Genomic DNA, 14,178 nt, shown 5'->3' with positions numbered 1-14,178 from the left:
GGTCATTACACCTCCAGCCTAGTGCCCAACACAATGCATTTGAGAATCCCCATATGCAACTAACACTAGGCAAGACTGCAATCCAAATTGTAGCTTGCTACAGATCCCCCTCCATGGGCCAATGTTCTCACTACACCATTATAAACATACTGGACAATATTAAGATACAACCAAACACCATAATACTGGGTGATTCCAAATACTCTGCCATTAACTGGGAAAACAACCTGTGTACCACCACCCTTTACCAAGAGTTCCTGGAAGTCATACATTCCAACCCCCTGTATCAACTAATCCATTGTCCAACCAGGGTCTCCAATATCCTAGACTTGGTCATTACCAACATGGGAGTAAGATGCTTCACACCAGTGCTCAACCCCTCATATGCCAGGTCTGACTACAAGGTAATCACCATTGACATCCACATCCCACCCCCACCCGCCAGTAAGGAACCTCCATAAATACCCTCTGCAAAGCCAACGCCATGCTACTCAAGTTAGAAGTGACAAATCTCATGACACCTATGGAGATAGGAGCTGAAAGTGCAACTGATGAATCCTACACTAAGGCACTGCATGGACACAACCACTCATGCATGAATTGTGCCATCGCAAATAGAACTGAAACACTGCCCTCCAAAAAATGAAGCCAATCTTGTGCTACACTGCCATGAACAAACTATACAACAGAAGAAAGACACTGTTGCAGAAAAAAGGATAATTCCAAAATGCAAACTGCTCCCTTACCAGCCTCAGTAAAAGTTGATATCCCTCAAAATCCACCACAGCTTGTTACATAAATATAATTGCCATAGATTCCAAAGACAACCACATGGCATTCTATAGTAATGTGCAGGATCTAAACGACAATGCTCAGAACTGCTCTGAGCTACAACAGAATGGCATTAAATATACTGATTCAAAGGTTCATAGGTTCATAGGTTCATACTAGGCTATCTGCCCGAGGGCATTTACAAGCCTAGCCCATAGTTTTGTGGCTTACGCCACCCCTTTGTTATGGGGAACTATACCCATTATTTTGCTGTGCCTCTGTTGAGCAGTGACACTGAGGTAATCCCTGGGGTATATCTGTGATCTCCCATCCATTGGTCAAGATTTCTCTTGAACAAGGCCAGCGAGGTGCTCTGCCTCACATATACCGGGATTTTATTCCACAGCATAGGGAGTCTTTGGGTGATGAATCTATCCCTCCAGCACGTCCTATTAATAGCCGTGTCGAGGTTTAAGTCTCCCGCCCTTGTGGCTCTGACGGATCTAGATTTTTTGAGGTGAAGCATATTCATCAAATCTGGGTTTGACATGGCCTTGTATGTTAGGCAAAGGTCACCTCTGAGCAAGCGGTAAGCGACTGAATAGAGCTGGAGTTCTTTCAGTCGGGCAGCATAGGACAGATGTTTGAGACCCTTTATCCTTTTGTTTGGAGTTTGCCAATATCCGGGCAGACCGATTTAGTGCCACATCCAGCCTTCTCTCACCCCCTAAAGGGCCCATCTTAGTAACAAAAGGTTGCCAAATTCCAGTAATCATGGCTACACAGGTGGATACCACCATATCCATTGCTATTAATAGAGCATCCATGGGACCAGATGACATTCCGGGCTGTGTACTACATGAACTAAAAAATAACCCTGCATCTCACCTAAGTGCCATGTTTAATCATAGCCTCACCTCAGGCTTCTATCCCACTGAGTGGTGCACAGCTACAGTTATCATACTCCACAAGGGGGAATCCACCTTGGATCCCAGGAACTACCATCCCATCAATCTGATGAGCCTGAGTTGCATGGGCATGGAATGCATTATCATGCAACTTATAAACAAAGACATTGGCAACCAGCACTCACTGGATCCCACCCAGTTTGGGCTTTTGAAGGACTGATCTTGTCTCCTGAACCTGATTGACTACTTTGATTCCATCTCCAGAGCTGTGGAAGAGGGAAAGGTGGTCCACACAGCCTATCTGGACTTGGCCAAGGCCTTCAATAACATCCCCCACTCTAGAGACATAGTTAAACTTATGAAGCTGACCATAAACACCTGCATCACTTGATGGGTTGCCAACTGACTTACCGACAGAACCCAGACAGTAAATATAGCCATGCCCAATCCCTGCTCCAGACAAGTGACAATTGGAGTACCTCAGGGTCGGTCCTGGGACAGCTCTTGTTTGGCATCTACTTCCATGAAATACAGACCAACACTACAGAACTCTGGCTAACAACGTTCACAGATTACTGCAAACTGGGAGCCATTATTGCATCCCCAAATGTTGTGGATATTCTACAACATGGCTTTACAGAAACAGATGCTTGGTGTCAGAGCCATGGACTCAAAGTTAATGCAAGTAATGTATAGTTATCCCCTTTGGAAATACCATGTACCCATGAATTACCACATAGGTGGCAGTACACTAAACACAAAGTGTGCTGACAGACATAGGGACGCAAGTGGACAGTGGTCAGACCGGGTCTATATTATAACATTGAATCTTATAAAGATTGAATGTTATAATATCAAACCCATAATGTCGAACGCTGAAAACAGCGAAGGTGCAGGACACTGAATTCTTTCCCAGGGAAAGAATTCAGTGGGCTGTTGCTGTGGCTTCGCTGTTTTCAGCATTCGATATGTTGGAGCATTATGGGTCGGGTTCAGGTAAGTGTACGATTGTGTGTAGATTAGGGTTAGGGGGCAGGTTAGGTGAATTAGGGTTAGGGAGTGGGTCAGGTAAGGGTGCGGTTGTGTGTAGGTTAGGGTTAGGGGTGGGTTAGGTGAGTTAGGGTTAGGGCGCGGGTGAGGTGAGTGTGCGATAGTAATGGACCTTAGGGTTAGGGTCGGGTTAAGGTAAGTGGATAGCTAGTAGTGTATGTAAAGTTTAGTTTAGGTTTTGGTGTAGGATTTTAAGTGTATGTGTGTGGATGGCTGTTTTTTGTGTGTGTTTGTGCTGTGTGTATGTTTCTCAGAATAGCGAATTTTTTCCATGGGAAACAATTCGCTATTCTGACTGTTCAATGTTTTCAGACTTCGGTGTTTAGGGTTCGATATAATAACATTTTATGTTAGAGAACTTCGATGTTATGATATAGACCCAGTCTCAACTTCATTAACCACATTGCCACAAGAGTAAGGAAATTTTTCTATGTGGCACACCTCATCACTGAGGGCTTTACATCCAGAAAAAAGGGGGTAATTGTCCCACTGTACTCATCCCTCATTACACCCTGTATAGAATACACTGCCCCATTTGGTATGTACCTCGCAAGACAGCTGTGACAGCTGGGAAGGCAGTGGAAATACCTCACTATAAGAATCACAGTGATAAAACAGATGGCCTATGCTGACCATCTAGAAATCCTCCAGCTATACTCTGTGGCATATCGTCCACACAGAGGCTATCTCTGCATAACATACAAGGCTATGTCAAACCATGGGAAATGACATCTGTAATATGTGTATGTACTGCCATCTACAGTACATGTGTCTATGTGCTGTCATTACAGTAGCAAAGGGTATTGAGTGTCATGTCTGGGACACACAAGTATATGAGACCTGCACAGCACTGTTATCGGTGTGAATGTGTGACATGCAGGGGTAGCAAACCAGGGTACGTGCTGTCACACTGGCATGTCATGTAACATGGCATCACTACTGACGACAGTGCTGTCCCAGGGAAGGGTAGAGTGCTAATATTACTACTGACAGCAAGCACACCTGCGGGCATAGCTGCACTCTGAGGGCTCACTGTCATGTTCCTGGTGTGTGGGCTGTGTCACCATATATATCCTGTACTGGATAATAATCAGATATGTGGAATGTAGCTGTAGAGTACCATCTGTACAGCACATGTTAGTGAGGGCTTACAACATGTAGTAATGGCATACATATTGTTGTCAAACATCCATCTGTTGATACATTCATCCTACTGCATAGCTACTTGCCAAACTGATGTCTGTCAGTCCCTCTAGAGATGTGCAGTTGGCAGGTATCCAGCTAGGATATGTACAGACAACCTATGCTTGATTGACATTGACATGTGTGGCCAATGGTGTACTACCTGTCACATATAGGAGATATTACCCTGTATGGACCACATGCCGTGGGTACCCACACTACACTACCACAGTCAACTGAACATTCTTGGGTACAGGTCTCCATCACAGACACTAACCATGTGTTGTTATACATGTTGCATACATGTCAACTGGATCACCTCAGTGGCCATGTGCAGAAGGCACCCAGAGGATTGGCTGATGCATGTCACTCTCACCCTGCCAGTCACTAACATGGTGTCTGTTGATAGATTACCTGCTGGCACATGGCAGGTAGCATGATACCAATGTACACACACTCCCTACACATCTGATCCCTCCATGGACAATAGCCAGGTACACAGCTATGACCACCTGTAGCAATGCACCACAGTATTGACAAGTGTACGTGTGCATTACTGAGGATAGCATTGTTTGTGTGTTAGTGTTAGCATTATTTGTGTGCTGTATACAACTCAGCAAGCTTCTGCCTGGTGCCCTGCAGAGTTCTACAGCAGCAGAGAGACAAAAGAGAGACTTTTGAGTGATTAAGTATCATTTTTTTCTGCATTTTCTTGCTGCCTTTAGATAATTCCACCTAAAATGTGGATTTTATAGAGTTTCTGTGATTTAAAAAGCTTGTTTCAGCTACATATTGTACTTATTTTACTGCTTGCACTTTAAAAAAGTCATTTTTGTTTTTAAATTACCTGGTTAACTGTTGTAGGCTACACACTCAAGTGTGATAGCCATTTCTGTGCATTTAAATTGTTTTTTTGATTGTGTCTGCTTTATTTTCTGAAAAAAACAATATATATATATATATATACATATATATATATATATATATATATATACTTGTTTTCCCACCATTCTAAGCTAGTATAGTCCAGTTTTCAGGTTAGTGCTGAAATCAGGGCTGTGTTACAAGTTTCTGTGTTTGCCCATACCTTACTTGGATAGAAGGAAGTTTCTCTGTTCACTGTGAAAGAGGGAGCTTTGAGCAGTCTATCTGTCCCTGGAGGAGTGGTTTCAGCCCAGAAATTAGCAGTTTATTGGCCATGTTGGGCTAATTTCTATCTCTTTCATTTCCTTGCTACAAAACCAGCATTTGCAACGTTTTTGCATTAGTATACAGGTCAGCAAGCTCCTGCCTGGTGCCCTGCAGAATTCTACAGCAGCAGAAAGACAAAAAAGAGACTTTGGAGTGATCAAGTATCATTTTTCTGCATTTCCTTGCTGCCTTTAGCTAATTCTTCCAAAAATGCTGATTTTTCTAGAGTTTCTGGGATTTAAAAAGCTTGTTTCAGCTACATATTGCACTTATTTTACTTCCTGCACTTTAACAAAGTCATTTTAGTGTTTAAATTACCAGTTTAACTGTTGTAGGCTACACACTCAAATGTGATAGCCATTTCTGTGCATTTAAAGTGTTTTTTTGATTGTGTCTGCTTTATTTTCTGAAAAAAAAAATACTTGTTTTCCCACCTTTCTAAGCTAGTACAGTCCAGTTTTCAGGTTAGTGCTGTGTTACAAGTTTCTGTGTTTGCCCATACCTTACTTGGATAAAAGGAAGTTTCTCTGTTCACTGTGTGAGAGGGAGCTTCGAGCATTCTATCTGTCCCTGGGGGAGTGGTTTCAGCCCAGAAATTAGCAGTTTATTGGCCATTTTGGGCTAATTTCTATCTCTTTCATTTCCCTGCTATAAAACCAGCATTTGCAATGTTTTTGCGCTAGTATACAGATCAGCAAGCTCCTGCCTGGTGCCCTGCAGAATTCTACAGCAGCAGAAAGACAAAAGAGAGACGTTGGAGTGATTAAGTATCATTCTTCTGCATTTTCTTGCTGCCTTTAGCTAATTCTGCCAAAAATGCTGATTTTCTAGAGTTTCTGGGATTTAAAAAGCTTGTTTCAGCTACATATTGTACTTATTTTACTGCCTGCACTTTAACAAAGTCATTTTAGTGTTTAAATTACCTGTTTAACTGTTGTAGGCTACACATTCAAGTGGGATAGCCATTTCTGTGCATTTAAAGTGTTTTTTTGATTGTGTCTGCTTTATTTTCTGAAAAAAAAAAATACTTGTTTTCCCGCCTTTTTAAGCTAGTATAGTCCAGTTTTCAGGTTAGTGCTGAATTCAGGGCTGTGTTAAAAGTTTCTGTGTTTGCCCATACCTTACTTGGATAGAAGGAAGTTTCTCTGTTCACTATGAGAGAGGGAGCTTTGAGCAGCCTATCTGTCTCTGGGGGAGTGGTTTCAGCCCAGAAATTAATAGTTTATTGGCCATTTTGGGCTAATTTCTATCTCTTTCATTTCCCTGCTATAAAACCCGCATTTGCGCGGTTTTGCATGCCGGGCAGCGCCAGTTAGCTAGGATATAACTATTCCCAGCTCCACAAAGTCTACTCTTCAATTTTTCCCTTGGAACTAGACAAACTTTCAACTTAATCACTCAAACCATTCAGTTCTCATCCCGACACTTGCTCAAAACTCATAGCAAGCACTAACAAACCTTAGCACTAGACCCCCTATACTGTAGAGAAGGACAAGGCTCCCTATTCGACCTTACTGGCCAATCAGTAAAACAGTTCACTGTACCTATCCAGGCATGTCCAAAGGACAGTTTCAGGTGTACTCTCTGGTCCAACTGGTGAATCTGGGCATTTTGAGGCAATGTTACAATTGCCTCATGTACACAGACAACCCTCTCCTCCTTCCACCAAACACTAATACATGAAAGAGATTCAATTATACAGCCAAACTAGAGGCTAAGCTGTCTCAACCCAAGACTGGACCAGGCTGTCAAGAGGAGAAGGGAATTACTTGCATCACACCACCAGTCTCACATAGACCTATGAAACCAGCACTGGCAAAAACCACACATAAATACACGAAAACATACTCGGAGGCTTTAAATAAAAATCTGCAAAAGAAACAGAGACCTCCAGTGCAGACATCCAAGCAACCTCAACCCCCCAACACAAACCATGAAATACATACTTCACAAAACCAGTGTGTCACGCAATCACAGCCCTAACATACCCAACACACTAGTATATATACTCTATAGTCAGGCACACTGATGTCCCACTCACTAGGCTGAACACGGAGAAGGTTACTGTTAGCTGCCTATCAGGTGCCAGGATCCGCCACATAACACAAACACTCAAGTCACTCCAGAACAAGTATAAATATGACTCTATTATTGTCCATGTTGGTGTGAATGACCTGAGCTGTACCTCCCTGGACTAAATGAAAAGAGACACGGAGGATACACGGAGGAGTTTTCTGATCATGTAGCCCAGGCCGGTATGACCTTGACCCTGAGTAGCATCCTGCCCTCACCAAGAATGATACCAAGGTATAGAGAAAAAATTATCAGTTTCAGCAATTGGCTAATCTTCTGGTGTCATTCAAAGGGGATCCAGTGTCTGTCAGCCTGGGATGACATGCTCGACAAGCCATGCTGCTTCGCTAGAGACGGCTTGCACCTGTCACCCTTAGGCTTTCAAATACTGGCCAAGGCTCTTGCCACTCCCATAGTGCATTTTTTAGGCAAGGCTCAAAAGACAAACTCACCGCCTTAAATAGCACAAGTAACAAAAAACTGAGAGTAATGCTATTCAATGCCAGAAGTCTAAACCTCAAAATGCATGCACTCGAGGCACTTCTCAATATGGAGAAAATTGATATATGTACAGTAAATGAAACCTGGTTTAAGGCTCCAGATAGCACCCCAACTTTACCAGGCTACAACTTATGCCATACATTTCAGCCACAAAACCCAGACCGAAATACAAAAGGCAGGGGAGTACCCATATTCATCAAGGATACCCACACCTCCAGATTAGTGGCACAGCACGATGCTTCAGAGATAATCCACGTGCAACTAACAATGGGCAAAACTGCTATTCAAATTATAGCCTGCTACAGATCATCCACCATGTCCCAGAACCCCCACTCCGCATTCCTGGAAACACTGGGAAACATAAAGGTCCTACCAAACACCCTGATAGTGGGTGATTTCAATTACCCAAACATTAACTGGGAGAACTACTCAAGTACAAACTCCATTGTCCAACATTTCCTAGAATTTATAAACTCAAGCACCCTGGATCAACTGGTCAACACCCCCACCAGAGGTGATGACATATTGGACCTGGTCATCACCAACATAGGCGACCGGTGTTCCACACCGGACATCAACCCTTCGTTGGTTAGGTCTGACCATAAATTAATCACTATGGATATTCACATTCCGCCACCACCCCCGGTCAAAGAAGCCACTGTGAAAAACTTTTCAAAACAAACTTTACGTTACTTAAGACCGAGGTGGGAAATTTCAAAGCCCCCATGCTAAAGGATAATGCTGTCCAAGCTGCAAAATCCTTTACCAACGCACTCTATGGGCACCTACAAGAATGCATGGATTGTGCTATCCCAAACAAAACCAAGATACACTTTTCCAAGAAAAGGAAACCAATCTCGTGGACCCCTGCCATCAGCAAGCTATACAATAGAAGGAGGAAACTAGTACAGAAAAGAGTAAAATCCCAAGAAGGGAAGACATCCCTGATCAGTATCAACAGGAAACTACATTCCCTCATAAAATCATCCAAGGCTAGCTTTGAAAGAAAAATTGCCATCTCAGAGACTTCCCATACTCTGGAACAAACTACCTATCTATATCAAACAAAGCTCCTCATTAGCACTCTTCAAGAAAAATCTTGATGATTGGAAGGGAGATAGTAAATTCACCCCGGGGATCACTTCTGTGGCTCTGTTTGACAGGGGCACCGGAAAATAATTTTCTTGGGTGGCAAAAGCTAGGGTACTGTTTGGCTAGGCTTATATAGGCCATAGGGCCAATAGCCTAGTACCTGCCTATGAACCATGGATTCCAAAGATAATCACAAGGCATTCTTTAGCTATGTCAAGAATCTAAGTGGCAATTCTCAGACCTGCTAGAAGTTAGTGCAGAATGGCACAAAATACACTGAACTGACCGATATAGCCAACATCCTGGCAGACAGGTTCAGTGCAAACTTCACCCCCTCTCTCACCCCCAAAAGGGCCCATAACTATACCAGAAGAATTTAGTGCCCCTGAAATCACAGACACTCAGGTTAAAACAGCCCTCTCCAAAGGCAAAAACATAGAATCACTGGTACAGGACGATGTACCAGGCTGCGTCCTACATGAGCTCAAGGATGAACTAACCCCTCACCTAAACACACTGTTTAAACTCAGCATCTCCACAGACTATGTGCCCACAGAGTGGCACACAGCAATGGTTATTCCACTCCACAAAGGTGGAGCCACAACTGACCCTGGACACTATCACCCTATAAGCCTGACTAGCTTAGTCTGCAAAGCTATGGAGCGCATCATCATGGATCTCATTAACAGAGACATTGGGAACCTCCAAACACTGGCCCCTACCCAGTTCGGCTTTGTTAAGGGCAGATCATGCCTCCTAAACCTGGTGGACTTCTTTGAGACAGTTACCAATGCTATAGATGAGGGAAAGGTGGTCTACACAGCCTACCTAGACCTTGCAAAGGCCTTTGATGCCATTCCCCACTCAGGTATTATAGACAAGCTCTCCACTCTCCAGCCTGAACATAAACCTCCTACCTCACGAGATGGGTTGCCAACTGGCTCATGGACAGAACCCACATGGTAAGAGTTGTGGGGGCTAGGTCTGACTCTAAACTGGTTGCAAGTGGTATTCCCCAGGGCTCAGTCTCAGGACCCCTCCTGTTCAGCATATACTTCTCAGAGGTACAGGCAAGCACAGGAGGACTATGGCTGAGCAAGTTCATAGACTACTGCAAACTAGGGGCTATAATTGACCCTCCAGCTGACACAGACACCCTCCAAAAGGGTCTCACTAAGATAGATACCTGGTGTCAAAACCTTGGCCTCAAGTTAAATGCCAAACAGTGCATAGTAATCCCCTTTGGAAAAAACAAAGTACCCACAAACTATCACATAGGTGGTAGCCCCCTAAATACGGAAGATGTAATAAGTGATCTGGGGACCCAAGTAGATAGTAACCTCTCCTGTCCTAATCACATTGCCAAAGTGATTAGAAAATCCTTCTATGTGGCCCACCTTATCACAAAAGAGTTTGCATCCAGATCGAAAAAGGTCATTGGGCCCCTGTACACATCACTCATCAGACCCATCATAGAGTACAATGCCCCATTTGGGATGTACCTTACAAGATACCTGCAACAACTGGAAAGACCACAGAAGTACCTCACCAATAGGTTCACTGGCCTCAAGCAGATGCCTTATGCAGCTTGACTGAAGAAACTCCAGATCTACTTGGTTGCATACCGCCTACTCAGAGGTGATCTCTGCCTGACATACAAGGCCATGTCCAACCCAGAATTGATGGACATGCTCCACCTAAAGAAAACCATATCCCCTCAAGCCACATGCTCCAGGGATCTAAACCTCACCACAACAATAAATAGGACATGCTAGAGGGATATATTCCTGTCCCAGAGACTTCCCATGCTCTGGAACAAGATTCCAATCTACATTAGGCAGAGCTCCTCACTAACCCTCTTCAAGCGAAACCTTGACGAGTGGATGGGAAACAAAGTTTACCCCAGGGATCACTTCAATGGATCTGATGGACAGAGGCACAAGGAACGGATATAAGGGGGTGGCAAAAGCCAACACATTCTGGCTAGGCTGATAAATGCCTTTGGGCAGATAGCCTAGTACCTACCTATGAAAATATGAACTAAAGTGCACCTGTAGTTGGAAATTCCATGACAGCCTTCACAACCACCTCCACTCCCATTGCCATAGTCAGATGTGGACACTGCTATATTGGATATGACATGTACCCTGTTACACTCCTCTCCCTAACAGTTACATGTGCCTTGCAGTATCAGCACAACAGTGTTGTACAAATGGGTCAATAGGCATTGGAATCCCATTGAGGTCTGCCAAGTGTGTGTGTATGTGTGCATGTCTGCATATCTGTAAATACACCATTCCAAGGCCACATACTCCTATTACACTACACATTGCCATACAGGAGGACAGAGAGTGTTGTCATTGCCCATACATGTGACATCACAATGTAACACCCTACTATTCCTGTGGCATGTGCATTACATGCATATCCCTGTGGTACCTCTGTTGTGATATGCAATGGGTTGTATTGCCGTTGTGGGCAATGTGTGATAGTGGGTATGTCAGAGTATCATGATGGGTTCCAGTGTGTACAATATCCATTGGGGGATGTGGGTGCTGTGTACACTGTCATTACACTATTGTACACCCGGTATATGTCCCACGTACCACTTTCTGATGACCACTGTCACCATCACACATACAGGCAACTGATAACAGGATACAGCCAAGTTACACATGTGCTGTGTGCAGCCTACCTGTAACACATTGGACACATGGACTAGCTAGTTAGCAACAATACACCCAGGTCTCTAAGATGTGTGTCTGCCTATGTGTCAGTCAATGTGTATATGATGGTATGACACACTATGTATTCTCCATATACAAACATTAAATCCCCCATTACCATATTGTACATGTCTGTGGATGTTCTGCATGTAACATATAACCTGGTATACACCTCAACCTAAATGAGGTGTGGTGTGTGCAATGAAAGCCACACAGTTCAGTAGCACTACATACCTAGGTAGGGGTCTAGTCACAGTGTTGCCAAGTAAGGATGTGGATGCATTGACATAAGGGTGCAGATTATACATGTACCAGCAGGTCACGTGTCAATGTGGCACAGGCAATAACTGTTATAAAAACCTGTGACATGTGTGCAACTGTACACCAGATATGTCACGGCCATGGTGTCACCACAGTGCCATAACCCTTGTGGAATATGACTGCAGACCATCCTCCTGCTGACACATGTATATCTACAACACAGATGGATAAAATTATGGAGATAATCAATCAGTGTTACTAACAGCTGAAATGTATCATAGCTGCATGGCTACACTACCTGACATGTATGCATTACACATTACCCCTGATAACATCTTTCACTGCAGTACATTGCAGCACTCTATTACAGTCTCCGTGTGCATCAGAACCATATTAGCCTGTCCCTGCATCAATGTTATGGATGACAGGGATGTGGCACGGAATCATCATATGCACAGGGTGTGCTGCTGGTTTGCCAGAGGCTGAGGCTGGTCCATACATTTTCACCATGTCTGTGAGTGACGGGTTTAGTTCATTGATTGGGGCGTGGTGATGTGATGTGTGTCAGTATGGGGTTGCCCTAGGTGTGGTTGCATAGTGTGTGGATATGCATGCATACAGTTCTGCCATGTGGCTGCCCTATACAGTAGTTTTTGGACAGCTGCAGACCATACCTGACAGGATGTGCAGTTCACCGCCTCTAGCCATGGACATGCTGACTGTGCCTGCCAGGGGTTCCATGGGCATGTGCAGATACAGACCTTGAGGTGCTACTCTCCCCTGATGATGACAGATGTCCGCTGGAACCATGTCCCACCTGGGACTGGCCAGGGCCATGTGCATGAGGCCTGCTGTGGTGTGGTGTGGACAACACTTCCAGTGGTGTGCTGGGGCTGGTACTGCTACTACAGGAGCAGCTTGGCATCCTGGCACATCCACATTGACCACCAGCTGCTGGTATTTCTGGCCTACATCCATGCCACCATCGCACCACTCCCAACACATGTTCAAGCATGGACATACCACAGTCAAGGGGCCCACCATCTCACCTCACCGTCTATCCATGACCTCTGTCTGTTCACAGAGGGCAGCAGCAAGTTCATGGATGTTGCCACTTACAGATGAGAAAGCAGCCCCCTGCAGCCTCAGGCCCTGTCTGGTGTACATTTCCATATGTGCCTCTGCCTCCATTATGGCCTGAAACATGCTCCTGGTGGTACCAGTTGTGGTGCCTCTGCCAGGGGCATGATGACCTGTAGCCCTCCCTGAGCACCAAGGTACATATGCTGATGTGGTGCCCTGCCGGACATCCAGCTATGCTGACTGTAACCCAACACAGTTGGCATGGACACCAAACTTCCCTCTGCTATGGCCACTTGTGATTGGGTTTGTAGGGGCACTGTAACTCTGTGCAAGCTTGGGGTGGCTAGGAGGGTGATGACAAATGATGGCACAGTGTCAGCCTCTGACAATCCCTCCTCTGCCTCAACTGTACCATCACCATTATCATCGGTGTCTGTACAGACACCTACCTCAGACTGCATGCAAGATGGACCCTGACCCACCTCGCCACCTGTGGGGGGAAACAAACACAAACTTTAAGACCTGTGCAGCATTGCATAACAGTACACACATTCTCACACACACACACACACACACACACACACACACACACACACACACACACACACACACACACACACACACACACATGTACACACACACACTGAAAGTCCACCTTACTACCTCCCCATCCCTGAGTTTACAGACAGTCCCACATTCAGTTACATATGTTCCCCATCCTGCATGGCACTTGCTAACATACATTAATACTACCCATTAACATATCATTCCTCTCCATGCCTACACGTGTGATCACAACACATGACCTGTTACTCCATCACCTCCCTGACCTGAGTGGAGTAGGTTGTACATGGCCTCACTGCTGTCATCCAGTATTACCCTGTGCATGTCCAGTCATGGTGTACATGGCCCTATATGGTTGGGGCTACTACATTCACTACATGTGTCACACACCGGAGTCTCATACTACAGTTTTGATCAGTCCATGCCACATCTGCTGCACAATTAACCCATCATGTGGACAACAGTAATATCTGGATACACTCAATGATGTGCTCTGGTAATTCACCATTGCATTAGTAGTGATGCATATGTGGGTAGCCAGTTATCTATCTGCTGCTGGCAATATGATGTGTATACCTGGTGTACTTTCCTTTCCAATGCATGTTTCATGCTACAGACCTTGTTATGTGCTCAGTTGTCCTGTGTTCACATATCAGACATGTTGTCCTGGTGTCTCATGTGTTACTCCATGTACATGTGCAGCACAATCCCAAGGAGAAGTACTGACAGGATCAATCTCACTATCACCTGTGCATACATGGACACCCACACAAACA

This window comes from Protopterus annectens, chromosome 2.part1 (genome assembly GCF_019279795.1).
Source record: "Protopterus annectens isolate FY-2018-M chromosome 2.part1, PAN1.0, whole genome shotgun sequence".
Classification (NCBI taxonomy): Eukaryota; Metazoa; Chordata; order Ceratodontiformes; family Protopteridae; genus Protopterus; species Protopterus annectens.
This window is presented reverse-complemented; position numbering follows the sequence as displayed.